The sequence below is a fragment of the Acanthaster planci genome, linkage group LG02 (assembly GCF_054643075.1).
Source record: "Acanthaster planci isolate LZ-2023a linkage group LG02, COTS_SCS, whole genome shotgun sequence".
Lineage (NCBI taxonomy): Eukaryota > Metazoa > Echinodermata > Asteroidea > Valvatida > Acanthasteridae > Acanthaster > Acanthaster planci.
In genome coordinates this window covers 26,573,453-26,594,388 of record NC_141778.1, presented here as the reverse complement: position 1 = coordinate 26,594,388, position 20,936 = coordinate 26,573,453, and the positions used below count along the sequence as shown (strand labels likewise).

Sequence of the window (20,936 nt, the reverse complement as noted above, 5' to 3'; positions counted from 1 at the left end):
AAACACATTTTCCATTGTCTTGTAACCTGTAGCCGGTTTTCACCTGCTGCTGGCTTTTTGCACAATATTCAGTTTGTCAAAGAATCACTCGATTCACGCAGTGTCAGAGCTTCCTGTTCTCTTTAAATGTGCATTAAAATTCTCTTCATTCTTCAATGATAAAGCCCCCCTTTGTTTAACTGTCCTGCTAAATAACATTATGCAATACACAAGGAAACTTTCAGTGCAATTCAAATCATCAATTCTGAGTGCATAACTGAATTCTATCTATCTTTTTCCTCTTTTCTTGCAGTTTAATGGGGTACCTACCTTATCATTTTTGGCAAAAGAATATCTCCTACAAATCATGCATTTCCTTTCATTTCATGATTGCTATCAAAAGGTTATAATTACACCTTATATTAGTTAGTTTCATTTAAATCAAAGTACATTTTTTATTGGAAAAGTGACGAAAAGACATTTCAGAAATAAAATAAATCTCAAAATGGATTAATATATACAGCAACTGCAGAGCAAAAATTTGATGAGTACTTCAGAATCAAGTACTTTGTTGCAGCATCAGTGATTCAGCTTACATACATGTAGTAGCATCTCCTGATCTAAGCAGCACCAAGAGCGGATCCAAGGGGAGCAAGACTGGTATTTCACAATTGTGCGCCACCGAGAGTTTACAACATGTTGGCCAATCACAATGCACAAAATGTGTCGACCGTTTCCAAACGCCCATTGCTGGTTGAGATGTCTGGATGTGTCAACCCATTCAAATGTGCATTGCGTACAGTAGCCACCGCGTTGCAAACTGTTAGCACACTATTTGGAATTGCCCAAATTGGAGAATCTCCCTCCACCCCCAAAAAAGTTCACCATTTTTATTTTTTACTCGTTTTGTCTATTTCATTTCCCTTTTAAAAGTTTGCAAAAATCCCACAAATGTAGCCTCACCCCTCGAAATGCCATAAAAGGTTACATGCTAACATTTCCAAAGTTTTGTTCCAGACATGCCCTTGAGCAGCAGAAATTGCAATCCCTATATGTTCGAGATACCTCATTGTCGCATGGTGGTGTGAATGAAGTGAGGCACTGTACTTTTTCTCCAAAAAAGCACCTGAGGCAAGTCAATTCAGTTCAATTAAAGCTCCTCACAAATGAAATCAGCACACAAACATGCAGAATGAAAACAGGTTACTTGAGGTCTTCTCTTCCTAGATGTCCAGCCAGTGCTACAAGTTACTTGAGGTCTTCTCTTCCTAGATGTCCAGCCAGTGCTACACGTTGCCGTGGGTTGTTAACATTCAAGGCGAGCATGTAAATGACTCTGCAATCTTCCATACATTTCTGGAGTTTGCAGCAAGCATCATATCGTCCTCTGGAGCAGACTTTCCTTGAGAAATATTCTCCATATCAAGAGGCTCTGATGCCTTCCATTTAATACATGTAAAATCCTTTCATTTTTGTTTTGAATTTGTGAATTAAGCACAATGCCACCAGTTACTAATCCACTTGTATCCAAGTTCACTTAATGTGGTTGGCAAATAATACGTCTAATCAGTCTTAGAAATCCAAAGTGGTTAGCTGAGAATAATTTACATGTAATCCCTAGATCTGACGGTCATCTCAACTTTATGGACGCCTAATACAAACCAGGGTCCAATTTCATGGTGCCGCTTAACAGTTAGCCGAAAAGTCCTGCTTACTATAGCATAGCATTTTGCTAACCACAAGCACTATTTCATGCTGGTACTTGGTGTGGTTGTGCTAACAGTTACCAGTGTAAAAGGATTTCCATTGTTATGTCGCTTAGTGGCTTTTGCTGTATTTACTGCTTAAGGTCTCCACAAAGTACAAGGAGCCTCTGTTAGGGGCCAATTTCATAGAACTGCTTAAGCACAAAATTTGCTTAAGTGTGAAAAAATCCTTGCTTGACAAATCAGGTTAACGGCCAAAACTCCATGTGATGTATATTGTTTGGGAATGATATTCACCTGTCTTTTGGTTAGCATGAAAATCACCTAGATTTTGACCTGGTAAAGTTTGTTTTTAAGCAAGTTTTTTGGGCTTAAGCAAATTTTGTGCTTAAGCAGTTCTATGAAATTGGCCCCAGGTCTATGGATGACTGTGATGAAGGTGCTATAGGATGAAGAATTGTTTCAGGAAACATTTGCTACATAAAAATAAAGCCTTTGGGAAAGATGCTAAGTGCATCATGACACTTGTTCCCATTGTGTCAATGAGCCAAATTGGTGGTGCAAAGAGGCAAGGTCGTTCTGGACTCAAAACACGCCTACAAGTTGGTGTATGGCCATGAAGAATGGAAAGACCTCTAGCACATGTGGCTGTCCCTGAATGACCTCAGATGAACTTCCTCTTGGCCTTACGCTGTTGGAATCCTAGACTGGCTCATTCCGTGATTGCAGACTTTCCTGCAGCTGCATGGTGTTTCCATCAAATGCCATTTCCGGGAAGACAAGAGCAGGTAGGAAGCCATTTTCCAATATGGCTATCCCCTCTGCGCTGGTCCAATTTATCGTGCCCTGTTAGTTGTTCAAAATGATGAACTTTCTCCATTCACCAAGCCTGGACTATGGCCCGAGCTCATATCATAGTTCTGGCAGCATCTTGGGTGCTAGAGGAAATGTCAGAATGTATTACATCTGCCTGTGCCATTATGACTCTGACACGGTTTGTGGGGAGGAGCGTGCTGCCACTGCCACCTTCTCATCGCTGAGGATCACGTTCAAGCTTGCCATCTCTGGAATTAAATTGTGTCCAAGTATTGTTCTGCATGATTTGATTGTACCAAATGTTGCACATCACATCCATCCTGTGTATGATAAAATCTCTCCAAGATCTCTGCTCTGTTACTACACAGGCAAGTATCTGTGTCGTCTCTCATGGTTTCAAATGCCTCAACATCAATTCTGTTGCAGCGAAGAGCCGGCAGGATGTTTATTCCTTTGGGGTCAGGGCTACTTGTGAACTTCACATGGGATAGGCATAGGTCTGAGAGTCAGGTGCAAAGTGAGGTCAACGAGGTCACTCTGGTGCTGATGATCCTTCAAGGCTGAATGATGCAAGTCAGTCTTCTCTGTGACCACTCCAATTTAATAAGGCTGTAAAAGTAACCCATTCGGATTGTTACTTGAATTGTTTACAATGGCAGGGTGTGTAATCTTCTGCTCCTTAGCCGCTCAATATTACAGGATTAATTACAAGGCCATAATCATGCTTGAAAAGCAATGATTTGAAATAATGTTGAAATCAAGTATGTGTTTCAAAATGATGTGTTTATAATTGACAAAGTGAAAGTATAAGCATGACTTTTGCTGTACTGAATATTGCAATGTGTGGCTAAACTTTGGAGTAAACCTGTTACAGCATGCCTCCTTCCTTAACAGAAAAGTCTTGGCACGGTGGATGACAGGTTTCCAACATTTTGGGTTAATGGCAAGATGCATTGGTTTGCTAAATCAAGGGGCCAATTTCACAGAGCTGCTTGTGCACAAAATTTGCTTAACAAATCAGGTAACCAGCCAAAACTCCATGTGATGTATATTGTGTTTGGATCACATTTAGCTGTCTTTTGATTAGCATGACAATCAGATAGAGTTTGAGCTGGTAACCTTTGTTTTTTAAGCAAGGCTTTTTTGCGCTTAAGCAAATTTTGTGCTTAAGCAGCTCTATGAAATTGGCCCAAGGTCACCAGTCTAAATATGTTGAAGTGAAGCATTCTGGTTCTGTTCAATTGAAACATCCGAGAAAAGTGAGACATGCTCACCTGTAAGGTAGTGACTTTCTGTTTCACTTCCAACAATATTTCCACTCAATGTGTACATGTTGTAGGACTATATAGTCCTTGTAGTTTGAGTGAAATGTCCTTGAAGATGTTGAGGTCTGGTGATATGTCCAATGGCAACAGACAGGGTCATAGTCTCTTCTGTCACAGCACACAAGTCTCGATTGTCACGGGGTCGTAGATGTCTCTTTGGAAGTCGATGTGAAGGGCAAATGTCGGGTCAGAGTCACTCAGGACTCAGCCAGCTTGAGTTGCGCAAGAGTTTCTCCACCGGCATTGAAGAAGGCAATGGGGAGTCTATGTGACCAGACGCGATGTAGAGCTGGGTCTGGCTTTGATGGAGGACACAAAAGAACCTTCGGAGATGACACTGCAGGGAGGTTTGGAGAACTGCACCTGCTGGTTAAGTGCAATCATTGCACCACTTTTGCGACGACCTTGTGTGCTGTGGGCATGCAATATTCAGTGGGGTATATTTAATGGTCAGCCATTAATTATACATAATCCTACGTACCAATCAGATGACAGGGATTTATACTGGTGTCCCATCCAATCTGAGCAGGAACAAGATGGAGATGCTGTGTTTTGTTTGTTTGTGTGTACCAGGACCTGTCAACAAGACCAGTTAGAAAACTTTTCAACAGCCCCTCAGGGTGAACTTGAACCTAGGTGAATGATACTCAAAAGCCATCAGTCATTAAGCTTTATGAAATCTGATGACAACAATCAAATATGCTTATACACTGATGAAATATAAACATGGAAAAAATGTCAACTGATGTTTTGAAATATGACAGGTCTTACAGACACAAAGATGACTTATGCCTTATCCGGATTGTAGATATGCTAGACAGCTAGCCACTAGCTACCTAACTGAATCCAGCTGGACATGTCAAATTACAATTCACAGCTTTTTCCAAATGCCATCTATCAGTCTTAATACTCAGAAAAACATGGCAACTAGGAAAAAGATTACAGCCTATTTCCAGAAATAACCAAGAAGTGTTCCTGGAAATGTTGAGTAAGAACGACAGAAGGGATCATGCATCACAGAAAAATAGGAGAGTAGAATGGATATCTATCACTAACAGTCCCAAATCCTCCAATTTTAAGATGATTTTACCTACACCCCAGGAGGTTTAGGGTTAATAAAATAGTATGGTTTAAGTCTTGTCCATGTACAAGCAAATCGAACCATCATTACTCATTTTATGGCAAATTCCAAACTGAAACCCCAATAGTTTTTCAGGCTGCAAACAACTAAAAGGAAATGTCTAATTCATTGTGTCCCTTAAAGCCATTACGTAATAATAGGAAATAAATCAGGATTGAAAAATGCTGAGAAATCCGGCAAAGAATTTAAGTATGAAGTTGTCCTGATGCCTTCCCCCCCATAGCCAAAGGTCTTTCATGCACCATTTGTTTGTACATGTTTATGGGAAGCTGCTGGAGGATTTCCTGGGCAATTTGCTCCTTTCCTTGTCAGACCTGAAAACATAGCAGTGCAGTGATATGCGGTAAGCTACACAGAGGCCGTGCATGCAATGCTCTTCTTGAGAACGGTGCTGACAGCGAGCAAGTCAAATTAAGCAAAAAGGACGAGTTTAGGGTAGAGTCTAACTAAATCACGAGATATCATGAAAAAGAACAAAGGAACAAAAGGAAACAAGTATTTGAACCAGTAACTTCAGTCCTAAAAGAAAAGATATTTTATCCCCTTACCTTGGATCCACATCGTGTAACACTGCCCCAGTCTGAACACTTTCATTCTCCACCAGGAACCTGTAGCAACTGTAAGGTCTCGGATGAGGAATGACAAGGGACATCACATCCTGGCCCAGGACAGTCTCGGGAGGTTTCCAGGGTCTTGGGAGGTTTTACAGAGGATACTGGAGGCTGAGTAGTTGTCATGGCAACAATCAGGACCAAGGCAATCCCTTAAGGTATCTGAGAAAAATCCAAGGAAAACCAACATCTGGACCCATGCACTTCTTAAAAAGGAAACAAATATATATATATATCAAATAATGCAATGCGATGCAAAACAGGTTAAAAGTTGCAAACAGAAAAAATTCATTATTTCTACAAAGAAATTTGGAATGATTGGTACAGCAAAAATGGCAAACCATCTCAAAGAGCAGATCCAAAACAATTTTTTTTCTTTGAGGGGGAAGGGGGCTAATTAATTGGTGAATTTCTATGATTATGTAAGTTCATATGGCCTTTCATCTGAGGGGTGAGGCTAAAGTTGGGTTTTAACATGCATTTGGAAGACAAGGAAATGAAATCAGTTAAAAAAGATTTTCTCTCATTATCTTTCAAAAACTAACAAAAAACATTACCATTTTTGGAGTGGGGGTGTAGTTCCCCTTTGCCCCCGTGGGTCAGCCCTTGCATACCATGGTCACTTTCTAGTCCATCAGTGTATACTGTTTCCGTGGTGATTTCACAGGCTTTGTCACGGTGCAGACCGACCGACGCAGACACACTGCCACTTTGATCAATCATCTCCACAAAGTGACAGTCACAAACGACAACACAGCTGTCAGACCAACTCTCTGAAGGAAGAAATGGAAGACATTCTACTTGAGCTCAAAACAAATGATCTACAGCAGCTCAAATCCCTAATGTTCTCAATTTCTTGACTGCCGATGTAAATGCATCAAGTTTTCTGTGCTCAAAGTCACTGACGCAGCACCCTCCTGGGCAGGAGGGCAGCTGGCCTGATATCAAGCAAGGCTCACCTGTCCAGACCCTACTCACACCTTCACATTCCCACATCACACAGGCCTTGGATGCCAGTCACTGGTATAATCGCGAAGATCACTGGGGATGCAGGGGTACATGAAAGCCTTTCTTAAAATACATAACGGCAAAAAGGTATGCTCTGTCATCTGATTCAACCATAAAGCTATTTATGAATACATGCATTCAATATCTGAGGCAGTTTAGCCTTTCCACACGTATTTATCAAGAACCCATCACAAGGCCAGTCTTAAATGGCTCATTAAGAACCGGCTTGCAGGTGACACATACATGTGTACCATAACATGGCCAAGGGAGGGGTTGGGAAAAAAAATGAAGTAAAACAGTTGAATAAGAATGGTTGGAAATTTAAGATTTAACTTCTTTTGACATTCTGGCCCAGACAATATTTACGAAGGGGAATGAACATTGTGCTTGGCCAGTCTTGGACATGGATAATGCCCCTCGTCCTTGACTTGTGCAGTATCAGCGCCCATTCTCACATTCTAGTCTTGGCCAAATATTCCCTCATGGCAAGTATATATATTCTTTCTGAATTTAACAGAGTGTTTCCCCTTTATTCCCCACTACAGCTGCAGGTACAAAAGCTGTACAGAATTTCAAGTTTTCGATGGGTTTGTGGAGAAACATGGATGCGCCCGGGTTGTCCTCCGGTAATTTAATATAGCTCTGTGGATTCACCATTCTCCCTCAAGGGATCTGAATGCCTGAATCAAACTACAGCACGTCGCCAACAAGCGTCTGTCTAAACTTTTTTGAAATAGCAACAAACAAAAGAAATGGTAAAATTGTGATTTTTGAGAGGACGCTCTAAGTCAGAAGTGTTCATTTAGTTGGTAGTGATGTGACCATAATGCACTCATTTCTTGGTTGTTTGTGAACCAATGAAGTTCAGTTCTGACCTAAGGAGCCTCCTTTGCTAAGACAACAGTGCCCTCTCTTGGTCCAGCTCGAGGCCCACACTTCTATCAGTTTTATCAAATATTTACTCTCACTACACAATGGTCAATTGAAATAAGTTCCCATTTTGTAACTGTGGCCAAGTTCCATACCTTATTCCATTTAAGAGCTTTGTTATTTGTTGTGAGAAAGAGGCAGTTGAGCTAAGCTATTGGTCACCAATACAAGATTTCAGCTTCAATTGTCAAGAGTGTATCTTCATGGCCCTGAAACAAGTTACGGTTGTCATGGAGACAGGCAAAAAGACAGCATAATGTTTCTGCTCAGCTGTTTACACTTGGTCACTCTGTCCAAATAGCTATTGTGATGAAACCTGAACATTGTGCAGTCAGATGGGCCCAAATCGTGAAGTGCTAAAAATAATCTTTAGAAGGGTAACTTGTCTTGACTTGACTAGTCATTCAATCAATTCCACCAAATTTAGCACACAACCAACAACTCCTGACTACCTTAGAAATGCAGCTGAACTCGTCTTAACTTAAGAATGGTCTAAGGGTCATCTTATCTCAGTAATGAGTGTGTTAATTTGTATTTCATCTGGAAATTATTGCCGTTAAAAGTGAGTGTTGTCCTAGAGCTACATAATGTATAGGTGTTTTAAAAAGACTTAAAAATGTCTTGCCTGTATTACACTCTGATCTTATCCTCAAAAGCCTTATTTTTCCTCTGTTTGATTACTGTGATCTGGTTTGGAGTAACGCCTCAAAAACTCTGATTACAGGCCTGATGTAGTTATGAATAGAGCAAGATGCACTGTTCTGAAGGTTCCATCTAGAACATCTGCATCAGTAATGCAAGGCGAATTGGGATGGAATTCTCTTCAGGCAAGAAGAGATATCCAAAATACTATGGTTTTTAAATGTTTAATTTGTAAGGTACTAAAATATCTCAGTGATGTTTTTATTAGAGTCAGTGGCTCACATCGTCACCAAACAAGAAATAGCACCGTTGGTAACGTAGCTCTCCCGCATCCTAGAACAGAAAGTGGAAGAACTTTTAATTTTCGCAGAACAATTTACCAACATATGAAATCTTCTCATTTAAGTCTGAATAGTTTTTCTGAATCAACTCAAACTGATGAATTTTGCCTAATGTATGTGCTTAATGTGTGTGATTTTTTAACAGTTTTGTTGATTCTTAATAGCTTTTTTTAGTGTTTTTAATCTAACTTATTGTTTTAATGTGGTTTTTGATTAATTGCAATTGTAATAACAGATATGTGAGCTGGGATCTATGAAAGATCAGTGAATTTTGGTCACTGAATGGATTACACAAGGTAAATAATGAATAAATAAATAAAATGTATACATACAAGAACATGTAACAGTTTTGAGGAACCAAAAGGCTGTATATAGAAACAGATGTCTGATATCTTTTGGGTAGTTTCAATAAAGATAGCAAATTTACAAAATTTAAATGTAAATCAACAGCTCATCTTTGTAAAGCATGAATGACTCAATCACACCTTGCGTAGAACTACCCACGCAAACGTTCACATTCTATACATGCACTGGGGCAAAGGAAATTGGCTTTGCATGTTTTTTTTCAATGACTGTTCGTCAAATTGTAAAAAACAAACATGAAATGGAAACAAACATGAAACCATGACAGTTATTTTATGCATCTTCCTAGGATGGGTTGGATGAAATTGATCTTGGAATGCATCTTAGCTAAGATCCATCTTAAAGTGGAGACTCATCGGCCGTTTTCCAATACTCAACTTCGGCTCCATCTCAGGCTTCAACTGTTTTTTTTACTAGCTGACTTTGAAGCTGTAAGCGCAGTAATTATTCTAAGAGTGCCACAAAACATCAAATAAGATGTAAGAAAGCCAAAAATTACCGTAATCCAATGTAATTTAAACGCTCCAGTCCCACAATCAGGGATTGGTTTGGGGAACGAAGCCTAAAACGGAGACGAAGTTGAGTAATGGAAAACGACCATGTTAAGTCCTGATGAATAGCAGGATGGTTGTTGTGGTACCAGCTCAAGGCATAGATGTTTGGGGCTTGTATTATTTGCACAAACAAATTCAAAATCTTCCCATGGCTTTTATTGTTATAAATATTTAGATGGGCATCTTCTGGGGGGCATACTGTTAACACTTACAATCAATTACTTTCTTTGTCTATCGAGGAAGAACATTTTCTCAAACAAAATCTTGCCATAAATCTTAACGTCACAGGCCCTTCCAATAACCCTTTCAGTGAGGCTTTAGACAAGTGAGGAATCCCCGAGGGCTCTGCCTCTCCATTTTAACCACAAGTATTTGATACCAGTTTATAAAAACCAATGGCAAACTCTTCGCAAACAAATGTTGCGGTTGGACAGCACAAGACATATTACATGCCCAGATTTTTTTTTAAAAAGGGGACGGTTTGGAAGGTCGTTTGCAAGGTGATGCTTCTTATATAAGGTGATGGAAAGCACTGTTTATCAAGCTCAGACTACGGTGCTTATCAGCGGTAAGTGTTGGTTTGATGACCTGGAACCAATTCCCAAGCTCTGTACCATTGAACAAAATGTGAATAGATATTGTTGAATCAGTGGAATACATTTCCCTGTTTTGAAGTACAGCGGGAAATAAATGTCTGAGGAATTCAAGCCACGCGTAGCTGTAGCGGGTTAGGTAATGAGGGCGTAGAAAGGTTTAACAAAGAAGAAGGGAAATGATCAGATCAATTCTTGAAAGCACTTTACACAAGGCACTCAGTTTTCAGTCATCGTATCACAGAACAGCAACAGTTACAAGCCAGCACTGGCTTTATTTCAAGCAGGTAGCCGCCAGTTAACAAGCTGCTCTATTGGATAAACTTGACAACCTGATACTGTCTAAACTTTCGGCTTTTGAGAGTACGATCAACACAAATTGAAAGAAACTCTCCAACAGCCAGCTCACAAATTACAAGGCAGTATCTAGCCAATGATGGATACATTTTCAAGGGCAAGGGTAACAAGCAAGCTGAGGGACGCAAAGTCACCTCTGGGGGTGGGGCAGACATTCAGCAAGCCTCGGCAGACTTTTCATCCAAAGGTATTGAGCTCATTAGTGACAGACAAAAACTAATAAGAATGATGCATGCATTGGAGCTAGGATAGAGAACAGTGAATGAGTATGACGCCAACGCACTTTCTCTTGATTCAGAAGACAAAAAGAGAATATACTATAAAGCCAAAGTGAGGGCTATGTGGAGAAGTAGCTCAAGACAGCAGGCCAAGATAAGACGAACTATCAGATTTTCTTCCTGGCTACCGATGCAGCAGGCGCCGGCGGTTTCATCGGCAGTGGAAGTTTGCACAGTCGGCAAGAGCAAGCAGGGTATTTATTTTTGTTATGGGCTACCTTGTCATAGGAAGTATGAGTGTACAAGGAAGGCTGATGCAGCCAGGGCAGGTAAGTGATTCTGTACAGTTTTCAGATTAAGTGGTAAAAGACACTAACTGGTGTCAAAACAAGATAGGGTGAAAACACAGAGAGAAAACTCGATGCAAAGTTTCAGTCCGTTGATGGATCTCATTTCGATGAGAATTTGGCTCAAAACTCAGTTGGTAGATTATGAAAGGCAATAGGTTAGTGGAATAACATAAACATAAATCCTTTTATCAGAAGTACATTGAAGGAGGGATGCAAAATCCCGCTAAGAGCGTAGGCAGATGCTAAGATGCTAAGTATTCAGATTATAACAGGTCAGCAAAAGAAAATTTGTCATTGAAGAGATACAAAAACTACTTGGAAAAGGAAACACTTTGAAAATAAAGTCACAGCCTCACATTGTTAACTCCTCGATGTAAGCATTCAACAAGAAAGGTAAACCTAGAATGGTTCTAGATTATAGAAACATCAATCCTCACTTAGTTCAAATTCAAATATGACGATGTGTCAGTTTCAAAGCAGATGTTTGAAACAGGTGATTTTTGCTCACCTTTGATCTTAACTATGCCTATCGTCACATTGAGATATATAAAGATCACAGGAATCACCTAGGTTTTCTTGGAACTACGGAGAAGAAAAAGGTATTCTATCAATTTAATGTACTCCCATTTAGATTGGCTACAGTGTCATACATGTACAAATTTACAAAATAAGCTAGTGGAGATCCCAAAGAGGTAAAGTGTTCATGTTTTAGGATGATGGATTGGGGGAGATTATGTCAGATCATGGAACAGGCTGATATGTTGAACAATGCTGTCAAATGGTTGGTCAAACAATTTCCCTGGCGATTTCACTTGGAAAGTTGGTCAGATTGAAAACCAGAGCAATGTAAGACTGTATTGATAGTGGAGGGCGTTGGAATGCACCTGTATACTGCCAAATGAGGACGCACTTGAAGCATTGTTCTTGAAACACAATGTACAAGGGCTTAAGTATGAAAAGAGAAGATTTCTGTGAGATACAAGGTTTTAGTGATGCATCCATAATTAGATATGGTGGATACATATGTCCTTCTGTGTGGGGAATCGGATCCAAAGACAAGTTATGGCGATTCCCTTTGTGAGAGAGCCTTTTGCTGAAGGCAGTGATCATCCATAATTGCATGTGGTAGTATGAAATCCCTTGGCATGGGAACCTTTGAAAGATGTCTCCCCTGATGCAGGGAAGAATAAAGTATGTGTGATTCCGTTTTGCAAGGATCAGTTATTTGAAGGTAGTGAAGTAATAGGTGCATGGGGATAAAGAGTCTCAGGAAAGCAGACCACAGAATGCTCAGAAGTAACGTCAATGAATTGCAGAATGAAAGAGTTTGTTGTTCCACTGACAACATGAATGTCAGAAAGTTTTGAGTAACAGAACCAAGAAGTCTAGGTTACAGAAAATGCCCATGTGAACAGCTTTTGTCAAGAGAATTGCATAATTCTAGAACCACGGTGGATTCAAGGAAAGAACAACACTGGAGCAGCTTCAGCGAGTAGAACTATGGATGGTGATGATTGGAAAATACAGACATGGATGAAAGGATTACTTGAGCAAGAATATGGGGATCATATGGTGTGGATAGATTTGGGTCAAACTTGAATAATCTGCGAAAACAGTTTAGGATGGCGGTGCCCAGGAACGGGTGGTTGATGTGTTGGTCAGACACAGGCCAATGATGTTCATCGGCTGGTACTCCCTTCCCAGATTGATTCTCGGAATATTGTTGAAGATACAAGCCAAACAGGCTAAATGTGCATTGACTATATCTACGTGGAAATAGGCACGTTTTGGCCATTTCTAGTGACAGTCTGCAAATGTTTTAAGTCCTTTGTAGAAAGGACTTCAGTACCCCCACAAGGGCATGTAATTGTCACAGGGCAAAGCAGTATTGGTTTTTTTTTTTCCAACGAAATTCAAGTTTTTGCTTTGAAGCTGGTTTTCTGAAGTGTTTCCAGTGATGGTGTAATTACTGGAGGGGGAAGTGAACATTACTGTCCAATTTCTTCAATAGAGATAGGGCCCAAACTGAAGCGTCCACAGCTTTGAAGTCAGTTGGGTGGTAGACGACAAGCTAGTCAAGCAAATGTGTCAATACCTGATGTTCTTCAAGGGCAACACTAGTACTGCAGTCAGGAAATACATCAGGAGTTTCAAGAAAACGGCAGAACTTTTGAGCCAGGGACGGACACACCCCTTAACCAGCTCAGCCAGTTCTTATCGCTGTTTGACTCAGGAGCTTCTCATCACGTCACTGCATCGGCAATATATAGCATAAAATGGGCTCATGAGATGAATGGCTTATAGTAGACCCAACAAGTCATTCATTTGTGAAATAACTTCACAAATCAGCTGAACACTTAACAGGGCATATGATGCAGAAAAAAAGATGTTGTTACAGCAGATAACCCAATCTATCTTTGTGAAATTTATATATTCGCTGGTTATTAGACCTTGACGAATTGAGATCCATACATTGTACTGAAATTAACATTTCTGACAATTATTCCACAGCTGTGATGACGAAATGTAAGATCATCATTGCTGAGGTGAAGAGAAGGTAATTTCAAAAAGGTTCTAATTCAGCAAGTCCTGACAGTAAACTGTTGAGATATTTGTCAGCCGCAGATATGGATATTACAGCAGAGGCGTATTTGTTCAGACCTGCGTTTTGATCAAATAATGTATGTAAGTTACTTCCAAAAGATAAACAGTTAAGTTATGCAGGTACTGGAGAGCAGGTGGGCAAGATGCTAACATCAGTCATGCCTACCCTACATCTAGGTTTGCATTCCTTCAGAGAAGGTGGAGTAAAGGCAGCAGCCAAAAATGAGGTTGGAGAGTGCTGTCTAAAGAGGTATTGTTGCTGGAAAAGAGAGTATATGAGAGTACAGGTGGATGAAAAGATGAGGAAAAGATGAAAGGAAATAAGAAGTGACCAAGAAGCTTGAGCTTGGTCTGTAAAACGAGATTTAGGTTGATTTGAATTCTGTACCCATGCTGATATATTCTATAGCATCTCCAATAGATTGGGTTTGTTGTGGATTTTGTATTTACAAGTGAAAATCATGATAAATCTATACGTTTCCAGTGTTTCGAAGTATAGTGAGAAATCACTGTCTTAGGAGTTCAAGTGAAGCATAGCTATTGCAGGTTAAATGTACATAAGAGCATAGAAAGTTTTCAACAGAGAAGACAAGAAATGCTAAGATCAGTGCTAGCACGCACTTCATATGAGACATGCCAATTTTAACTTTTTTTTCAATATTTAAAAATTTAAACGTATGTATGTGCTTTAGGCATGTTAGGGTCTTGCCACCGAGAATTCTAACTGTTTAGGGGCACAGGTTTTCGGAACACTTTAAAAATTCATCTCTGTTTTGGTCTACAAGGTCACCTCAAAGTACTCCGTGAGCTTGCTGTACATGTACATGTATATCAATGTACACTTGTGCACATACGTTAGTCATTTTGAGCAAAAACTACAATATATCAGTGCGTATATAAATTGTCAAACCTGCCAATAAATCAACCTGTGCTTTGTCATCATTCAACCAATGCGAAGGATTTGCTTTGGAATGAGTATCAGTAGAACAAAAGATCACTCCAAAGGACCAGAACGGTTCAGAACCATTCAAGATGGCAGCAATGACACACTGAACCTTTCAGGAGAATTCTTGTAGGAATATACAATTTGTTCCTCTAAATACTCTCCAGTACATATCTTTTTTTTATTAAGCACAGACATGAATGTAACAAGTACAAACATGAGACCAGTTACTAAAATACAATTTGGTGTCTTCGGTGCTTTGCTATCGTTTGCCATGGATTTTGTATAAATGGAAGTAGTGATAAGACCTTACTTTCCTCAAAGGCCTGTCTATACGTAGTTTCTCCCTGACCACAACCATTCTACCAGCATGTACTGGCCCACTGCAGTCAGGCAGAAATTGAAGTGAGATTGACGTCCAAGCCAGAGATATATTAAACAGGGGAATAAGATGAAAACAGCACAACAAAATCAGACGTCCACAATACTTGACGGTAACCTGTACGATTCAAAGGATGCAATTCTGTTAACAGTAGCTGATTGAGTGACATATTGAATGGCTGAATTGCTTTCCCCAATACTACTGGCAGATCAGAAAAGCTGTAAAGCAAATAAAACTTATTTAACCTTTAGTTCATAAAGGAAACAGGTGAATGATGTGGGCTGTCAAGTTATTCATTGAGTTTATACTCAGACTCAACATAAAACAGTCCAGATGACGAGTAATTGAAAGTAGGAATTTTATGTTTGACTGTGCCCCAGAATGGCTGTGACAGAGTGGCCATACAATTACACCCGGCTGTACTTGCAACATCCCGACAAGCCCCAAACAGAATCTCAAATGGTTTCTGGCGTGATTTGCATGCTTGTGACCTTTTGTACCTTTGCATAATTATCCCTCATTCGGCTAATATCTGGCCAGGCCCAAATAATCGCTCAGCATGCCACACAAAATATGATAGAGTTTGATGACTGAGATATACTAGCCTGTTGACCAGTTGTGCGCAAGATGGATACTGACTGCATGCCCGGATAAAGAAGGTTCAGGGAGTACAAGACCTTTTACCTTGTAGGAAGTAAAGCAAGAAAAAAATGAAATAAAGTAAACACAATCATAAAAATGTTGAAAATACCCTGGTAAAATTCTAAGAACAGACCCAAAATATGTCAAATGCAAGTGCCAGAATGAGGAAAAGAATTAATTTTCAGAGTTTCCTTATTTTGGGGCCATTTAGTTCATCTGTACTTTGAACAACAATCTAGGCAACTCTATTGTTGAGAACAAGATATCACACCTCAAACGGTACCTTGTGAGCAAAATCTTTACTGATGTGGGCTTGATGATCCCAGGCACATTTTCTGTGGCCTACAGTCACATGTAACTGCATTGCTGGCCATTGTCCCAGGTATCTGGACATTTGCAAGGATCCAAACCTGGAAAAAAATTAAGGATCTGCTCATTTATCAGGCCTAAGTCATGTTTTTAAAGGACTGGTACACACAGCTTGTAATGTGTGCCACCCGTGCACAATGAACATGCATACCTTAGACCTAAATTTATCCTGACCTTTTAAAAAATAGAATTTTATTCCAAATTTGTCCTTAAGGTTAATACACAAGTATGAATGGATAAATTAGTAGAATGGATTAGTTAATAGAACAGGAGTACTAGCTGTTTTCAAGAACTCTATCCGCCTCGAGTAGAAGCACCCCCTCATTGGTAGAAAAGAGCCATGTTGGTCGGGAGACTTCATTTTGTTGATAGCGACGTGACCGTAATGCTTGCATTTCACAGTCGTTTGTGAACCAGCGAAGTGCAGTTCCTACCTAATTTTTATTCCCCCAGACTCCCAGAAATATTTTCTGATATCTTTTTGAGAAAGTTGCAGGAGGGATGGTCAGCCTTTTTAAAAAAATAACTTAAAACGGTTTTGAAAAGTCTGATTGAATCAGAAAATTTAGCCCTGTTGAGTTGAGGGGACGGAGGAAAGAAAAGTCAGAAGACATAAACGAAACATTCCAACTTCTTAAGATGGCGCCTAAGGCCATCATACACCCCAGTAAATACCAAACTGTCAGCCCAGGCCTGACCCAGAGTTGGGATGATCTGGCAAGGGTTGGCTCAGCTGTGCCAGCCCTGGACCATTGATGGCCCACTGCTGGCACCGGTTCATATACCATAGAAGCTGGTGCCAGCTTTGGGTCAAGGTTGGGCCAGTCCAGGCATAAGGCCTAGCAGACGGTAAGAAAGAGATGGAAGGGGAATGGAATCACCTCCTTACCCTTTACAAAATGGAGCTATATAACCATAAAATGTAGGAATCACCAACTGAAATTGTACCACGCTTATGTTGTCATTTCACAGAAAAAAAAATTATTTTAGGTCTCAAATTGTCTTCCTTTCACTTAAAAGCACTCAATGGCAACTGAAATGGTGTTTTTTAGGGTGGACATAGAGTTTGCAAGGAATGTTAGAGGGCCTAACATTGAGAAATTCTGTTGCCTCATCATAGATATCGTCCGCACTCATAAGTAACCCAAAGTGAACTCAACAAATAGTGGCATTTTAGCCGAGCTGAAATGACATGAACCAGCTCTGGGCCAACCAGCTGCCAGCTCCGAGCCACCACTGACATACCACATCTGAATCGAGATCTGGCCCGGATGAGCAATAACTGATCTGGCCCAATCCCGGCAGTCGGCCCAAGACTGGCTAGAGTTGGACCAGCTGTGGCAAGCCAGGCTTAAGCCAACCTTTGCGCCATGATTCCAATGTTGGCTGGGACAGTTTCAGATATCCACAGTTTAAAAATTTGCTGTATTTAATCCTTGGTCTAGACTAAATGAGTTTATTTTGAGGAAAATATCCTCTAAAAATATGTGGCCATCTTGAACTTTGCCTCTTTTCCTTTGACTTTGCAAAAAACAATTTGTCAGGGATTGAATTTGGGGGAGGGAAGGGCGACTGAAATTTTCAAAAAAACATTTATAATGTCAGTTTATATGGCATTTTTTTGCTGACAAAAAATCTACAAAAGTGTACTAGATTCTTGTAAACTGTACAGCACTTGGAAAACTCTCAAAAGTTTTTAGGTAGGCAACTTTGAATCATAAAATTGACCAAATATATCCTGAGAAATCACATAAAAACAGTCAAACTTCGCCGATGCTCTCAAACAATTCCGTTATTTTACACCATCAGCAGGTCGCAGCCAGTGTGCCATGAATTTGAGAGGGCAACGGTCACACTGGCGTTGGGGGAAGTGGGCACCAGGGTGATTGTTTAACTTATAATTACTTACTGCTGATCCAGTCAGGATGAAACTGGTGAGTAGCATTCAGAGATTTTGGCAAATGGAAGTTTTACGTAATGTTGACTTTATCTGAGGGTTGAGGCTAAATTTAGGGGTTTTTACCAAATCATGTTTTCTCATTGTCTTTCACAAAACTAATTTCAAACATGGCAACTTTTTTTGGAGAGGGGGGGACACTGCCCCACTCCCCTTGGCCCTGTTGGTTGCCCCTTTCGTCCCTCTGTCATTTTCAAGCATTGGTGTATGCTGTTTCTATGGTTATCACGTAAGCTCTGCCACGGTGCGCCGCCACATGTGAACATCCCGCTAAAACCCAACCCGAGTGAACACACAGGCCATTTGGGTTGGTACATACCAAATTCACAAATCCTGTGGTTAACCACTACCAGAAGATTAAGAGCTTAAAGGGGGGCTCAACTTGGGGCTTGTACAGATCTGGACTGAAAAGCTTAATGCACATCATTTCTCTCTGAAATGCATTTATTGAGTGAAATAGAAGTATAAAATAATAAAAGTCACAAAATGTTATTTTATTTGTGTTTTTGAACCACGATCATTGACTCCGGGGAAGCCGAGAACTATCTTTTTTGCAGCAGCATAGGCTTATTTAGGAGACTGATTGGAAAATTATCGGTTGTGCATGAAGGCACCGTAGGGCCTACATGCAATCCTGGTATTACTGATAAATATGGAAACTCTGTGCGCAAATATACGCAAATATGCAAATAGACCCTAGCTTTTGTTACCAAGCTCGCTGAAATCTTCAATTAGTATCTCGCGCTACATAGTTTCAATCATTTTCAAAAACTGCCTGCCTTACATTTTGTTTCCCACTGCACTTCGGACAAAAACATGTATGCTCCACTAGTACTTGTGAAATGGTTCCCGCACAGCCCATTTAGGAAATTACCATTTTAGCAAAGGAGACCAGCGTAACCGCACCGCATGTTGTGTGTGAGTTTTGAACGTTGACTCAAAAACATGAAGGAAAAGTTGATTTTATTTCGTGGTTCTACTTCCAGTAAGGACTTTCCAAAATGTGAAACAGGGAAGAAAAGGAACATTAATTCAACAAAATGCAGGAATATCTGTGGAATAGTTTCCTTGATGTCAGTGTCACAAATTTGAGCAAACCTTCAAGGGCAAATTCTTAAGAGTTCAGTTAATAAAAACCTCCTATAGATTTCATTTTATTTCTGATGTATCTTCAACACACACTTGTCAGTATCACATATGACTTGTAATTCATCAAAGGACATTTTTTATCGAAAACATGCAGGCCTATGTTATCAGTCAAAATAATCCAATATCTTAGAAACATCCACGCACACATACTGTACTATCCAACAGCACCGAAGGTAGTTCCTGGCCTGTGGCACTGATTGTTTGGTTAAGAGATTAAGGGTCATTAAATCTGTGAAGTACTTGCAGTTGTGGCTCAGTTTTTTTAGAGGGCTGCTTTTGCAAACATACTATTATCAATCTCATTACTAGCCATAGGCCCTATGCCAGAAGAAGAACGGAAAGAAATATAGACCTACTTGAGCTCCACAAAACGATTTTTAGCAGCTCAAAATCCTTAAGTTCTCAGCTTCTTGATTGTTGTTTCTGATGAAAATCAAGTTTTGTCTGCTCTACAATCTTAGGACTTCGGTGCTAAGAACATCAGTTTGTCGGACGTCCGTGCAGCGCCCTCCCGGGCCACAAGACAGCCACTAGCTCCGATCCAGGCCATCTCGCCTGATACTAACACGGCTCATCATCACCTACCTCTCCGGCCCAACTCGCACGGGCACAAGCCCATGTCACACTGGCCTTGGATGCAGCGCCATTCATAGTGCTCTTGAACCTCTTGCAACAGCACCGGGGATGCAGGGATACACAGAAGCCTTTCTTAAAATATACAGAAGAAAACGAAGTGTACTTTGATTCAACACCTAAGAAAGTTCCTAGCCATTCCTATTGGTCAAGAACCCGTTAATTAAACGATAAGACCGGCTCTGGAGAATGGACGCGACTGATGTCCGAGCCGCAGGCGAGGGCATAATCAGTGTTCGATCTCCTAAGCCGGCCGACCAAGCACAAATTTATTCCCATAAAGAAGGCAATATTGGCCTATGATAGATTTCCAAGGATTTTGTTCTGGAATTTTACTTTCATTTCCCCGAACACCCCCGTCCATTTTATGGTATATTCGTTGAGCGCGCAGGTGGCAAGCACGTGCACACAGACTCTTGACCAATCAGAATCGATTAAACTTTCCCGTATTCAGGCCAGCTCGTTTTTCACGTAGCGGGCATCATCATCGCTTCTCAGTACAGTGGGCATTAATGTTAATACCATTCCACCAACGTGAGCGTGATCTTCAAGCAAACTTCATGCGCAGTAAATGTGGTATAGGCAACCTCGACTTGATGTACTTGGTGGGTGTTCCCTCACTAGAAATATCTTCAGTAAGACAATTTTGCTGTAATTTGTAACATTTTGAACACATTTATAATACATTGAATTATAAATATGTTAGAAAGACCGCAAAGAGACAGAAAATATTTTAAATCAGATTGACACAGATAGCTTTAATTTCTTTTCATCGTGTTCTCGTGGATTTTACTGAGGAAAGATCAAGATATGATGTCAGTGGCACGGTGATTTATCAATCTGCTTGGTGGCGTCAATGTAACATAATTTATAGCATATAAAGGAACTGAAAAATATTTAATATAACATCAATGAAACATGTCAACATCAAGCTTAACAATCATAATAATATCATTAAAATATCAAACCCACTGAGAAGTAGCTGGAAATTTTAACAGTTTACCAAAACACCCAAAATGTTTATCTGTTTTCAAATAGTGACATGGACTTGAACATTATATAAAGTGTTCATGTCAAAATCACTGAGTGGTAGCTGAAATTTGATTAATTAAAAAGTACACTGAAAATTTTTTTACCCGGTTTAAAAAGTGACTGTTGAACATTATATATGAAGTGTTTAACAATACCGTCTCAACTTTAACAAACATCTTTATGACATGAAACCTTATCGATACTTACCGAAGCACGTTTCAAAAAAAGCAATACATCTTTTAAAAATGCTGAAATGTTTCGAATGTAGTAGACTTGTTGGCAAATTTAAAT

At 40.1% G+C, this 20,936-nt stretch overlaps 1 long non-coding RNA gene across 4 annotated transcripts; it reads right to left on the bottom strand.

Annotated features, from left to right (window-relative positions):
- Positions 1 to 2,123: 2,123 nt before the first annotated feature.
- LOC110975942 (uncharacterized) lies at positions 2,124 to 19,519 on the bottom strand. Of its 4 annotated transcripts, XR_015424531.1 has the most exons (5): positions 19,337 to 19,519; positions 15,789 to 15,915; positions 6,136 to 6,351; positions 5,516 to 5,740; positions 2,124 to 4,402 (listed from the first exon to the last, which is right to left on the bottom strand). It is a non-coding gene; the product is annotated as an uncharacterized LOC110975942 (long non-coding RNA). The 4 variants fall into 4 exon arrangements; XR_015424532.1 differs by lacking the exon at positions 2,124 to 4,402 and having other exon boundaries at positions 5,330 to 5,740; XR_002597759.2 differs by lacking the exons at positions 15,789 to 15,915; positions 19,337 to 19,519 and having other exon boundaries at positions 6,136 to 9,234.
- Positions 19,520 to 20,936: the final 1,417 nt, after the last annotated feature.